Raw genomic sequence first — 13,653 nt, forward strand, 5'->3', positions numbered from 1 at the left:
GAGGATCTGCAGACCACTTTGCCCCTTTCCTTGTAACCTTCCTTCCAGAGACACATGCACCTGGCCTGCTGGGCCTCAGTGTTTTCTGCTACCCTGGATCCTTGAAAATCTCCTTCACCATTTACCTTCAGAGACGCTCTTCCTGCACCCCGCCCCCTCACGAGACCCTGGCCTCAGCGCCGATGTTACAGAGCTTCCATCCCAGACCCGGATCATCCAGCTTCCCTCCAGAGCTAACGCAGAGCAGAAGTTTTCCATGCATTAAGCCCCTCGAGGGATTAGTTTGTTGCTCTCTGTTTCATGTTCAAAGGGCAGGTCTCTCCGTTCCTCTGTGTCCATCTCCTTTCAGGACTCTTCAGCTCTGAACCGACTGTTCCCTTCTCTGGCGGCAAGCCCCTGCCTTCGGCTTCACACAGAGAGATTGTTTGGCAGAGGAAGGCAACGTCTGTTGATTGTCACATGCCGGGCTGTCCACGAGGCCGTGTGAGGAACGCCAGCTGACCCGTGGGAATGGGAATTGGGAACAGTGGAGGGCCATTAAAAAAAGAAAGGGGTGATTTCTTCTACTCTTGGAAATATCCTTGCTTTCCAGTAGGTGGCCCCCCAGAGACGCTCTTTGGGGATGGTGCTGGTATTTATTCAGTCCTGTCCTTCTTTCTGTCCAGTATAGGTTTGGGGTGGGGGGTGGGACGGACCATTCATGCAGCTGTTCACACCCACCTAAATGCCCTGGGCTCGGCCCTTTGCTGTGAACTTGAACATTACTGGGTTGATGTTCCGGTTAGCAGGAGCCTTGAGAGATGGGAACGGAGGAGAAATATCCCATGAAAAACCTCGAGTGAGAAGTGGAGACTGAGGGATCGTGCAAAAGAAGAAGAGGGAAACTGAAAAAAAGGAGCATGGGGCTTGGGGGAGAGGAGAGAAAAATCCAAAGGGTGCAAAGAGAATGGCAAAAGGAGCAGACAGATTTTTTCCTCTCTCCCTCTAAGGGAACAGCAGCAATAGAGGAATCCTGATTCACCTCCCTTGAAGTCACCGGTGCTTCCCCCAGGATGAAGTTGGTGCAGTGTACATGGCATATACAGGGTTTGGGAGAACGACCGAATAGATGATCCAGTAGTTTGGGACTCGAGAGAGCTGGGTTCAAGTCTCTGCTCCTCCACAGACATCCTGTGTGACCCTGGAAAAGTCTCCCAGGCATTCTATGCCTCAGTTTCCCCATGTGTACAATAAGGCTGATTGCCCTGCCTTACAGGGGGGTTGTGAGGCTAAATACATTTAAAAAGGTAAGGTGCTTAGATGCTACAGTGACAAGGGGCCATAGATCTTGTCCACACAACATAGGATCTAGCTAGTCTCATTTGTTTTTAAATTTGGGAGAGGAGATGGGTTTACACTACAGAAAAGAAAGGTTTGCAGATTTGCATTAGCTTTGTCCATTTGTCTGTCTATGTATCTTAGGCATTTCTACAGCAGCCATCAACACAGGCTTCCAGAAACCATGGCGATGGACACTACATGGGAGCATGGATGAAGAAATGTAACAACCCATCACCACAGGTCATCAGCGAGCTTGGAAGGACCATCAGCACCGCACCACAGACCTCCATTACTTGAGTTGTTAAAGGAGTAACTCCGTTAATTGGTAGCAGTAGTAGGCTGTTATCCACTATCTGGTTCAGCCACTAGAAGAGACACAGCACTGTCCCGTAACTCCAGAAGACAGTAGTTTAGATTCCCATAGGCGACATCATAGGCAAAGCTGGGGCTACAGGTTTAGTGACCCCAGGGCAGAGTTAGGTGCTTCACAGGATCTTGCACCCTGTCCTTTTAAAGCAGCCCCACAAATGAACAATGTTTTTTTAAAGCAGGGAGAAAGAATCCAAAACTGCCTGGTCGCGGCAGGATGGGACAGGGAGCCTGGGCATTGCCCGACCCTCCAGCTCACGGCTGCGCTGCTGCGCTGGCCATCTGCATCCCAGCAAGCGGGCGGCAGGGACATAAGGAGCATTTTGCTAGAGCGGGCACGCTGGCCGGAGGGATCTGCAGGGTAGCAGGGATGGATCCAGCTGCACATTCCCAGGGGACTTGTTTGCCCCCGAGCACAGCGGTGCGTGCCAATTCTTCACGCCCACCGGCGGGATCATCGTCCACCCGCCCGGCACACCTAAGCCCTGGCACACAGTGCGAGGCGGTGGAGAGGTGAGTGTGGCAATGTGGTAGGGAAGAAGGTGCTCAGAGGTGGGGTTTCCATCGCATACCCCTGGCCTTTGGCGGAGGGAAGCCCGACTGCCTTTGCATTTTGGCTCTTAGCACAGCAGGATGTTCTTGGCCTGTCCTGTCCTGTTTGGTAACGAAGCTCAGAGCTGGGGGGTTTAAAGTCCGCAAAGTTGTGTGGTTCCTTGGGGTGAGTCACACCTTCATCGCCTCTTGGCTGGACTACAGCGACACCACAGACCGGCGCACAAAGACTTCAGCCCTAAAACTTGTCTCCTCAGCAACACAGGCTAACGCCCGCACTTCACACCTGTCCTCTGCTCTCTAGGCCGGCTTCCCAGAGAAGAGCGAACCAGGGTCTCAGTCCTTCTCTTCGAGCTGTTCCGTGGTCTGGGCCCAGAGTATCTACAACAGCCTAAAGCTCCAGGCTGAAGAATGTGGTCAATAGCTCCGCTCATCTGGCATAACTGGTCTCTCAGCAATCAGAGTAAAGCTCGTCTGTGCAGGAGACAGAATTTCCTCAAGGGCTAGCCCAAGTCTGCGGAATAAAAATTCCAAAACGTGATCATCCACAGTCCACCACATATCCTCTCCTCAGGGGGAGAAGTGCAAGAGAACAAAGAGAACAAACACGAGACAGATGTTGGTCACGTTATTTAATGCCCTACTGGAAGGCACTCAGTTACCAGTGATGAGTGTGGTATAAGAACCTATATAGAATATAACATAATACAGTACAATCCTTTCTGGCTTAGATTGGCCTGTCACAGCTGTTACCTGAACTCTTGATGTTGTCATGACATATGGAATAACTGTCCAACTCAAACAACTACAAACTATAGCCACAAGCAAACAGGCTTCTACACAGCTTGAGTCCCAGCTTTGTCTGTGTTGTTTACCAAGAACCACACCCATCCTGAAGCTTTGTACACAGAGACCCCTAGTGACTGAATAATGTACTGCAAGTGAATATATTACAGATGTACTGCACCTGGGCAAAATCTATTTCTACAGTGTGCTTGTCAAGGGAGCTGGGTGGGGAATTTAGACTCCATCCTAGTACGATGCTCAGAGCCTGCTGGATGCATCTCTCCAGTCTCTCTGGTTCTAATCTAGCCCGCCTGCATCATCACAATTACAAGACATGAATAGCTGGTGAAATTTTCATTAACAACAACAACAAAAATCACTCCCTGGAAGCCCAAGTTCAAATCCTGCCTGAGACCAAAGCTAAAATGAATGGGATCCCAAAAGGACCCCATCACAGAGCCATCCCCAAATTGAATAGGGCTCACAGCCTGGAGTCAAGAGAGGCCCTAGACAGGCCAAAGGGAATGTTTCAGGCCAGAGCTAAATGATAGGAAAAGCCCTATTGAATTATCCAGTCCCTCTGCCTGGCCAATGCAGAATTGTCCCCTGCAGTGTGGGCGTCAACATCTCAGATGCATTGGCGGAGCTGTGGAGTCCTGTTGCAGGGTGGCCACTTATTGCCTCTCAAGCGTCCCCTTGTGGATGGAGGTTGCTCTACACCACCCTGCCTCTGTGGCCGTCCCATCTCTTTGCGGGCCCTTTAAGGGCTCACAGTTCACCAAGTTAATCAAACAACCCCCAGAAGGGATCCCATGTATTCAGTCCTCAGGAGGCCGGGGTCAGTCTCTGGCTCCCAGCAGCCTTTCAACACAAAACACAAACGTATACAGTCTTCACTCCAGGTTCAGCTGGGCATGGCCCCCTCCTCCCTGAGGATCTGTCTGTCTGTCTGTCTGTCAATCTCTCTCCTGCTTCTTGGGCAGGGTCTCCCCCAGGCCTTGCTGCCTGGAGTGCTTTCTCCTGCGTCCTGCAGTCTCAGCTACTCTCCCCTCCCCTTGGCCTGGGATCACTTGATTCCCTTGAGGTGGGGCTCCTCATGCAATCCGGGCTGGCTTAGCCCCAAGCGCTCCAGCCAAAGGACAAGCTACCCTGGTAAGGTCCTAAGGAGTGCAGTGATGGGGCACGGGGTGCCGGTGGAACTGAGGTTCATCAGCTGTGGCAGAAGCCCAGTTCGGAGGTGGGGAAGGGGCTAGTTACTGTCTTTCTCCCTTGCCAGTTCTGCTGATGGTGCCATTCATGGGAAAAGAAACTTGGAATGGATGACATGTTGAGCTGGCCAGCTAGCATGGCCCTCACTTACATCCAGTACAAAGCATGGATGGAGAAAGGTACAGCGAGCGTTGTCCATCTCAGCGGCGGCTGACGCGTTATAATTCTGCATGGCTTTTTCACTGAGCCTCCATGCGTGAAGGGATCTGAAAATTCTCCTGATTAGATTTTTTGTTGTACAGATGTACAGAAACTGAAACCATATGGCAGAGCGTAAAGAAATGACAGCTTCCCCGAGATGTTTTCATCCAGGAGACGAAAACAGTTTGGATCTATTTCCCCTCCCTCCTCCAATTTAGTAATAAAGCAATTAGAGTTTTCTCTTTATGAAAGAGGCACTTGAGGAAGTGGCAGAGAGAAGAGGCCATTCATGCCTGTAGACACTCATATTTAGACGCTGTTGTTGCTTTTAGAGCTAGGTAAATTGCAAGAGAATAAAAGGAAAACATGCAAGATGCATTTCTTTTCTCAATGATTGCTATGAATTCATCCAACAGAGAAACATTAAAAACTGGCTTGATTTTCCCCAGGTGTGGAGGGAGGTATGGGAGCTCAGAAGCTCTGAAAAAATCAGATCAAATAATGACTCATTGCTTCAGTGATCACCAGAAATGACTCAATGCTTCTCATTGGTTGGGTCTCCCCACAGGGGCCGCTGTTTTTCCTGGGCGGCTGCTCTGCCGTATTTCACTGGGATAAGCCCCGATTCCAAGTAGCAGACTGGGGGGTCTGTTTTCATTGCCCAGTTGTTGAAGAAGCCAGCTCTCCAAGGAGAAAGAACTAAGCATGTTACCCACCTACCCCAGCAGGTCCCAAGGCAAGTCAACCAAACTGCACAGCCAATGGGTATGGAAGGGTGCTGGTAAGATGCTTGCAGAGGCGGATTTACAGTGAAACACAGGGTGCCCTGGCACGGGGCCCCCCAACGACAGGGGGCCTCAGGGTCTGGCAGCTGTGGGGGCAGAAGCTTGGTCCTGCCGGCTCCTGGGGGTCCTGCTGCAGGCTCCGCCCACACCCACCTCTTCCCCGAGCGCGCCGCGTTCCCGCCCCTCCCAGCGCTTCCCTCGCCGCCAAACAGCTGTTTGCCAGCGCTCCGGTCGCTCCGGGAGGGAGGGGGAGGGGCTGGGACGCAGCGTGCTCGCGGGAGGAGGCGGCGAAGAGGTGGGGGCGGGGCCTTGGGGAAGGGGGTAAATGGGGCAGGGCAGAGCAAAAGCGGGGCCCCCTCACTCCCCCTACACTCCCCCCGCCGTGAGCCGCTCAGGGCAGCGGCCTGGGAGCACCCCTACAACCCCAGCCCCCTGTCCTGACTCCTGCACCGCCCTCACACGCCCCCAGCCCCCTGCCCTCCCTGACTCCTGCCCTCCCCACATCCCCCCCACCCTGAGCACCAAATGGGAGCTCCTGCACCCCCGCCCCACATTCCCACCTGCACCCTTCGCACCAACAGGAGCTGCCCCAGGTAAGCGCTCCACATCCTCAACCAACTCCCCCAACCCTGAGCCCCCTCCTGCATCCTAACTCCTGGCCAGACCCTGCACCCCAACCCCCAGCCCGCTCCTGCACCCTAACTTCCTCCCAGCCCCCGCACCCCAATGCTTTTTTACATTTTGTTTATAAAGCGCTCTTATCCAAAGTGCTTTACAATAGTTAGCTAATGGTACAAACAAGATTTGGAAAGATCATTAAGTGGTCCGCCGAGACCCTCAGCGATTTTCATGTAATCTGTGGAAAAATAAGTTAGATTACAAGAACAATCAAGGTACCTCACTTCATTTTCATTTACTTCCTATTACTTATAGGAGGAGGAGGAAGAAAAAAGAATGAAAAACAGGGGCGGGGGGGAGAGATAAGAGAGAACGTTCTTTTTCTTGGCTGGGTCCCAAGGAGGGGCCCCAAAAATGAAGCTGAGTATAGGGCCCCACTAACTCTAAATCCGCCACTGGATGCTTGACTGGCATCTGTCACTCAAAGGAGGTTGAAAGTCACTGATGTAGCACAGAACAGGTCACTCAGCTACTCTGCAGTTCTGGGGGGAGTGGGGCAGTGTGGATCAAGCTGTATAAACATGACACACACACCCCCACTCGCTGCCTTCTATGTATTGTGGTTCCAGTCCTGCTGGAGATTAATCTGTTCGCTTCCTGCGTCCGTTGCAAAATCGGGTTATGAAATGTCACCGCAGTGTCGTCCCTTCTTTTGCATTATTATGATTTCAAAACTCACCGGCATCAGATCCCTTAATCCACTCGCTACCCCAGCGAGCCGGATTAATGACGTCTCAGGCAGATGTTCCTTGCCAGTCCTGCCGGAGGGTTTATTAAACCTCTGTCATAGCAGAGTTTGGTTTTTCCCCTTTCTCTTGGCAATCAGCCCCTGACATTCTGGCTGGCTCACTGCTCCCTTGACACGACGAGAGGCAGGGGCTAATGATCTGGGAATTCCCAAATTCTAATCCCAGCTCCGCCTAGGATGACCAGATGTCCCGATTTTATAGGGACAGTCCTGATTTTTGGGTCTTTTTCTTATTTAGGCTCCTATTACCCCCATCCCCTGTCCCGATTTTTCAAACTTGCTGTCTGGTCACCCTCGCTCCGCCACTAACTCGGCCACGGGCAAGTCACTTTGCTCACAAGTTTCAAAAGCTGCCGCTCATTTTGTATGCCTGCTTGTTTGGGTGGCCCCAGGGCCTGGCGTGCAAAGCGGCTAAAGCCAATGGGAGCTGCAAGCAGGTTGGGATGGAAGGTGCTGACTTTATCCATTAGGGGCCAGATTTTCAGCAGAGCTCTACATGCTGGGCGGAGCAGCAGGGATGGCACAGAGCAACTCTGCCAGCTCTCAATCAGCCGGATATTGCCCCAGGCCAGCACTGGCCAGTTAGGGCAGCATTAAGTCCCTTTTGCCCCATGGGCGTGTGAGGAGAGGGAGCAAGGAGACCTGCCCTCTCGCACGGCCCATGTAACCCAGCCATGGCTGCATTCCCTATGCTCAGTGGGAGTGCAGGAGGCATTCTGCTGCTCCCCGCTCTTTGCCCTGGAGCAAGGGGACCCCGCACTGCAGGGCGGTGCAGTCTACTCCTTGCGCAGTGCTTCGAGGCTGCCGTGACAGCTGCTTTAGAAAGACCCTTCTGCAGCCAGGCAGAGATCTTGGCGTTGTTTGGATCCCACCGCTGGCTACTGCAGCTGCGCCCCTCCTCCCTGCAAGCTAACGGCGCTTTCCGACTGCGCGAACGCACAGTCTTGGTGGATCATTCAGAGCGACCCATGTTAGCTGGGTGAAAAATAACTGCCCAGCGTGGAAATGCTTTTCTAGGCCTCCCCTTTCTGCTTGGCTAGCGCCACGCGGCGTCCGAAAGCAGCGTCACTCGGGCTCCGCCTGACCCACGCCGTATTGGAAACCGCTGTCCCAGGAGCAGACTAGCGGTGCCATGGTGACTCCCAGGGGATGTCTACACTGTGATCAGACACCCGGGGCTGGCCCGGGCCAGCTGACTCGGGCTCGTGGGCCTCGGGCTAAGGGGCTGTGTAATTGTGGGGTAGACGTTTGGACTCAGGCTGGACCCCGCAAGGTGGGAGGGTCCCAGAGCTCGGGCTGCAACCGGAGCTTGAATGTCAACGCTGCAATTAACCAGCCCCTTAGCCCAGCCCGCACAAGTCAGCTGGCACGGGCCAGCCGCGGGTTTTTAATTGCAGTGTGAACATCCCCCGAGAGTCACACTTCATTCCCTCTTTACGGGGCACCAAAGATCCACTTTGCTCTCCCCTTGTACCGGGGCCAATCAACGCGCCTGCATTCTCCCCGCCTGTGAGGTGGCAGGGCTTCTCAGCGCTGAGAAATGCAGATTGGAGAAAACAATCCCGACGACACATATGCAGTGACGGGGGCTCAATGAGCTGTCACCATTTACGAAAGAGATCTTGGCGTCATTGTGGATGTAAGGGGACTGTTGCCCCCTTACTAACATTCAGTGGGGGTGTTTTGATTGGCTTGCTCCCAGCACTAAAAGGGGAAGGGTCGATGGCAAACCAGGAGCCTGAGACTGACAGTCCCCGGGAACAATGGGGAGAGGCCAATGCTCCAGATCAGCCTGATTGACAGGGCGGGCAGGCTAATCAGGGAGTCAGGAGGCCAGGGGGGTCCCGTGCTCCCTGTGAACTGGAATGGCCTGAGTCAGACAGAGTGGGGCCGAGCTAAGGAGAGAGCAGGGGCCCGAGCTAAGCTGCTGGAAGCAGAGCTGCAGCCCCAAAGCCAGAGCACAGCCCAGAGAGAGCAGACCTGCCCTGGGAGGAGAGCTGCAGCTACCAGAGCCAGAGGGGCCAGAGAAGCAGCCCAGGGAGCTGGAGGCAGAGCAGCAGCCGTGCTGAGGCAGTGTGGAGCCGGAGCCGGAGCCGGAGCTGGGGCTGGAGCAGTCCGGAGCCGGGTGCGGTGAGCAGCTGGAGAGAGTGAGGGGGACCCTGGCAGTGGGCCCAGTGCACGGAGATGCCTCAGCCAAGAGGCTCTTCAGGCCAGACTTGGAGGGGGATCGTAACCCCGACAGGGCAGGGGCAACGCTGGGAAAAAGGGTCCTGCCGCCTAGAGCCTGAGAGCGTGTGGCCACCGCCAGAGCAAGTGTCCAACCCGCAGCGTCTCTGCAGCACAGCCAGGGCCTGAGAAGGAGGCCCGGGACCGACAAGGAACAGACTGTGAACTGCCCGGACGTTCCAGAGACACAGTTTGTGGTGTTCCCTGCCACAGAGCAGGGTGATGGGTTTTCCTTTAACCTTTCCCATTTTTCCTTATTCTTTTTTAAAATTAATTGTTATTAAACAACTTATATTTGCTTTAAATTGTATGAAATGATCAGTGGGTCAGGGAGGTGCCCAGTGCAGAGAGAGTACCCCGGAGTGGGGACACCCTAGCCCCTGTCCTGGGTGACCATAGCAGGGTTGGGGGGTCGAGCCCCCCAGGAATCCTGGGCCCAGCCTTGTTGGGGTTACAAGGACTCTGCCAGACAGGAGAGTGGAAGGGGAGCCCTCAAGGGCAGGGAGGCCTCTGGGTAAAGGAAGTGGGAGCGAGGACTCAAATCCTTTTGCTAGCCCACTTCACCGGGGTAGTGCAGAAGCCAGGAAAGTTCCCCACAATAGCGGGACCATTCCTCCGCTTACATGGATAGTTCCCTGCAAACAGCTGCTCGATGTGCAGCGGCAGGCAAAAAAGTGAACAGAATGTTAGGAAAGGGATAGAGAATAAGACAGAAAAATATCGCAGTGCCACTATATAAATCCTTACTGCACCCACACCTTGATTACTGTGTCCAGGTCTGGTTGCCCATCTCCAGAAGGATATAATGAAACCAGAAAAGGTTCAGAGAAGGGCAACAAAGATGATCAAGGGTACGGAGCGGCTTCCATCTGAGGAGAGACTAAAAAGATGAGGGTTGTTCAGCTTAGAAAAAAAAATGATGAAGGGGGTATCTGATTGAATCATGAACGTTGTGGAAAAAGTGAATAGAGAAGTGTTATTTACCCTTTCCCATCATACAAAAACTAGGACAAAATTAAGAGGCAGCAGGTTTAATACAAACAAGAGGAGATGTTTTTTCACACCAATTAACCTGTGGAACTCATTGCCTTGGGATGTTGTGATGGCCAAAAGTATATCTGGGTTAAAAAGAGAAGTGGGTAAGTTCCTGGAGGATAGGTCTGTCAATGGCTATCAGCAAGGTGGTCAGGGATGTAAGCGTATGCTCAGGGTGACCCTAAACCTCTCTTTGCAAGAAGCCAGGAGGGGAAGACAGAGGTGAGTCTCTCCAAAATTGCCATGTTCTGTGCACTCTCCTGGAAGCTCTGGCACCGGCCACTGTCGGAAGACAGGATACTGGGCTAGATGAACCATTGGTCTGACCCAATCTGGCAGCTCTTGTGTTCTCCCCAGTTCAACAAGCGCTCACTGCCATGCCTAGTTACTTTTAAGTAGGTTATTTGTCCAAACATAAGCACATAAACAGACAAAACAAGTTCCTCGGCTCACCCTTTGTCCTAGGATTCCCCTGCCAGGGGTCTCCGGTAATCCTGCTTCTTGCAGTATCCCTGTGCCAGCCAGCTCCCTTCTCACAGCCGGTTCTCATGCAGCCAGCTCTGTTCCCCTTCCAGGGCACCGGCCCCAAAGCTACGTCTCTGAGCCCCAGCCCCTCGTTCCAGGGAACTCCTCACCAGAGTGAGCTCCATGCCTCTGCGGTTCCTCTCCCCTGGCACAGCCTGCCCCGATCACGCCTCCTCTTCCTGCCCTTTCAGAGGCCTTTAGAGCCCCAGGGGCACCCCGCCTCTTAATTGGCTCAGTTGGGCCCACTTGCTGTGTCCCAGAAGAGCTGGTCCTGCTCCCCTGTGACAGTCGTGACATCAAGCATTGTACCGGGCTGCTATTAACGCCTTCAGTCCCTTCAGCCCTCCCGTGCTCAAACAGCACCTCCTCTGGTCAGCAGGGTTCGCTGCAGCCCTGAGAGGAACTACAAGCCCCAGCATGACCGTTCTTAAAGGGTCCCAGCCTTAGGATGGGGCTGGCTGACCCCGGGCTGCAAGGGGTATACTCTGTGTTTCTTCTTCTTTGTTTTTTGCGGCTTGTTTCCTTGAAAATCAAAGCTTGGTTTATTGCAACTCCAGTTCGCTCCCAGAAGTCCTCCTCTGCAGTTCTGCCTAACACACAGGAGGGGCAGGGTTTTTTTTAAAGACGAGCTGATGCATTGTAGAAAACACTGCAACTTTCTAGGCCCAAATGCCCCCCCCCCCCCTTTCTGCCCTGTGTGTTATTCGGACAAACCCACTGACACCTGCTACATTTTCCTCCCCACAGATAGCGCTTGGGGCAGGAGCAGCATAACCAGCCGGCACAGGGTTGAGGCATCATCAGATGTGGGATATGCTGCAGGAGATGGAGGCTTTAAGGAAACAAAGAATCAGATCCCGGTCCCAGCCACACAGCGGGGTAAATCCAGGAAAACACAACTTTATTGCTATTTGCATTTGTGTTAGAGGCTCACGCAGAGGCCGGCGAGGCCGCGGCTGAAATCGGGGGCCCGTTGTGTTAGGCGCTGTACAGGCCTGGGCTACACGTAAAAGCTTTGCTGGCATAGTGATGTCGGTGAGGGGTGTGAAAAAATCACACCCCTCACTGACATAGCTGGACACATGACAGCCCTAGTGAGCACACAGTTATCCCAGCTAGAAAGTCCTTTTGCCAGTAGAGCTTATTACCTTTGGGGAACTGGGACAAGCAACGTCTCCATTAGGTGGGTTTGCTGGTTGTGCTAGACTGGTGTATTTATACTGGCAAATCCTTTCTAGTGTCAACACAGCCTGGGACAGTCCCTGGCCCAAAGCACTGACAATCTAAAGCAGTGGTCCTCAGCCTGTTTGCCATTGTGAGTCGCAGATGCAGCTCTCTATGTGTGATGTGGGCCGCATCCACACAATATACATACTACCTGTATGGCCCTGAGGATGGCACATGGGCTGCAAGTGGCCTGCGGGCCCCGGGTTGAGAACCCCTGATCTAAAGTGACAAGACAAAGGAGGAAAGAGGAAACAGACAGCGAGAGGGATTTGAAGGGCCCAAGGTCACAAACAGGTCACTGAAGAGCACCCAGGTCTCCTGGATCCCAGTCCAGTGCCTTACCCATGAGCTCAGACTGCCTCCCTTGATATTAACAGAGCTGTTCTGGGTCTACTCCAGTGTCCCTAGGGTCAGACTCCGGCCCAGTGACACAATGCAGTAACCTCCCTTTGCACAGGGTCACAACGTGCTCTCCAGGGGGGATCAAGTTGTGAATTAAGGAAGAGAGAAAAGTTTTGGGGTGAGGTTTCCAGTACGTCTACACTGCAATAAAAGACCCGCGGCAGCGAGTCTCAGAGCCCAGGTCAGCTGACTCAGGCTAAACATATCCGTGTAGACATTTGGGTTCAGGCTGGATCCTGGGCTCTGAGACCCTTTCCCCCCCGCCACCAGGTTTCAGAACGTGGGCTCCAGGCTGAGCCCAAATCTGCACACTGCTCTTTAACCCTGTAGCAGGGGCCTCAGTCAGTTGACCCAGGCTCTGAGACTCGCTGCTGTGGGTTTGTTATTGCGTGTAGACCTGCCCTTAGTGGTACCGTCGGGAGTGTGGCACCAGGTGTGAGGTGGGAAGCATGAGCAGAGGCGGTAACTCTGAGGGCAGCGATGCAGGCTGAGGCCTGAGTGACCCCTGTGGCGTTGGGATGGGAGGTCAGGGGGATGGGGCAGGGGCAAGAGCTGGGGGGGTGAAGTCAGTGCGTGGGGTGAGCAGGCTGCAGCAGGTTACAAGGGGTGAGAGAGCAGAGAGGCGGGGTGCAGATCGGAGCAGCAAAGTGAGCAGATGGATGGGACAGGTGATCAGACCCCAGGGTGATGGGCACGGGACAAGAGTCAGCACAGCAGGTCAGAGGAATCGATCCTGTTGCAAACACCCTTCATGCAACTGGAGGAGAGAAATACAGCAGCTGGTGTGAGCTGGTGCATCTCCCTTGTTTTTCATGGAGTGTCACCCACCTACTCCGTCACCAGTGGGGGACCTGGCCCAGCCCAGCTGCCCTCCACACAGCCCTGCTTGTCATCCGGAAGCAGCCCAGCCCGGTCCTTGCAAGGTGAAGAGGGCAGGGCCGGTGCAACCCATTAGATGACCTAGGCGGTCGCCTAGGGCGCTAGCATTTGAGGGGCAGCATTTCGGGTCCTTCGGTGGCGACCGCAGCGGCCGGATCTTCGGCCGCCCCGGTTGTCGTCGGCATTTAGGTGGAGGGAGCTGGGGCAGGGGGGCGCGGGGAGAGCCGCCTGCAGCAAGTAAGGGGGGGGGCAGCATGCAGGGGAACTCCCTGCCGCAGCTCACCTCTGCTCCGCCTCCTCCCCTGAGCACGCCGCCCCCGCTCTGCTTCTCTCCCTCCCAAGGTTGCGGCGCCAAACAGCTGATTGGCGCCGCAAGCCTGGGAGGCGGGAGAAGTGGAGCGGCGACGGTGTGCTCGGGGAGGAAGCGGAGCAGAGGTGAGCTGGAGTGGGGAGCTGCCGCACGGCTCCCCGGGCCGGGGGAAGCTGCTGCGAGGGGGGCGCCTCAGGGCGGAGGGGGGGAGCTGCTGCAGGGGGGGCGACTTAGGGCGGGGGGGGGCGGAGTGCTGCCACAGGGCTCGGGGGGGGGGGGGGCGCAAGGTGGAAGTTTCGCCTAGGGTGTGAAACATCCTTGCGCCCACCCTGGAAGAGGGTACTTCAAAAGTTTATCGTTCGAGTCTCCCCGAGAGCCGGCTCCTTAGCGGGGCTGCCCTC

This window comes from Emys orbicularis, chromosome 3 (assembly GCF_028017835.1).
Source record: "Emys orbicularis isolate rEmyOrb1 chromosome 3, rEmyOrb1.hap1, whole genome shotgun sequence".
NCBI classification, from domain to species: Eukaryota; Metazoa; Chordata; order Testudines; family Emydidae; genus Emys; species Emys orbicularis.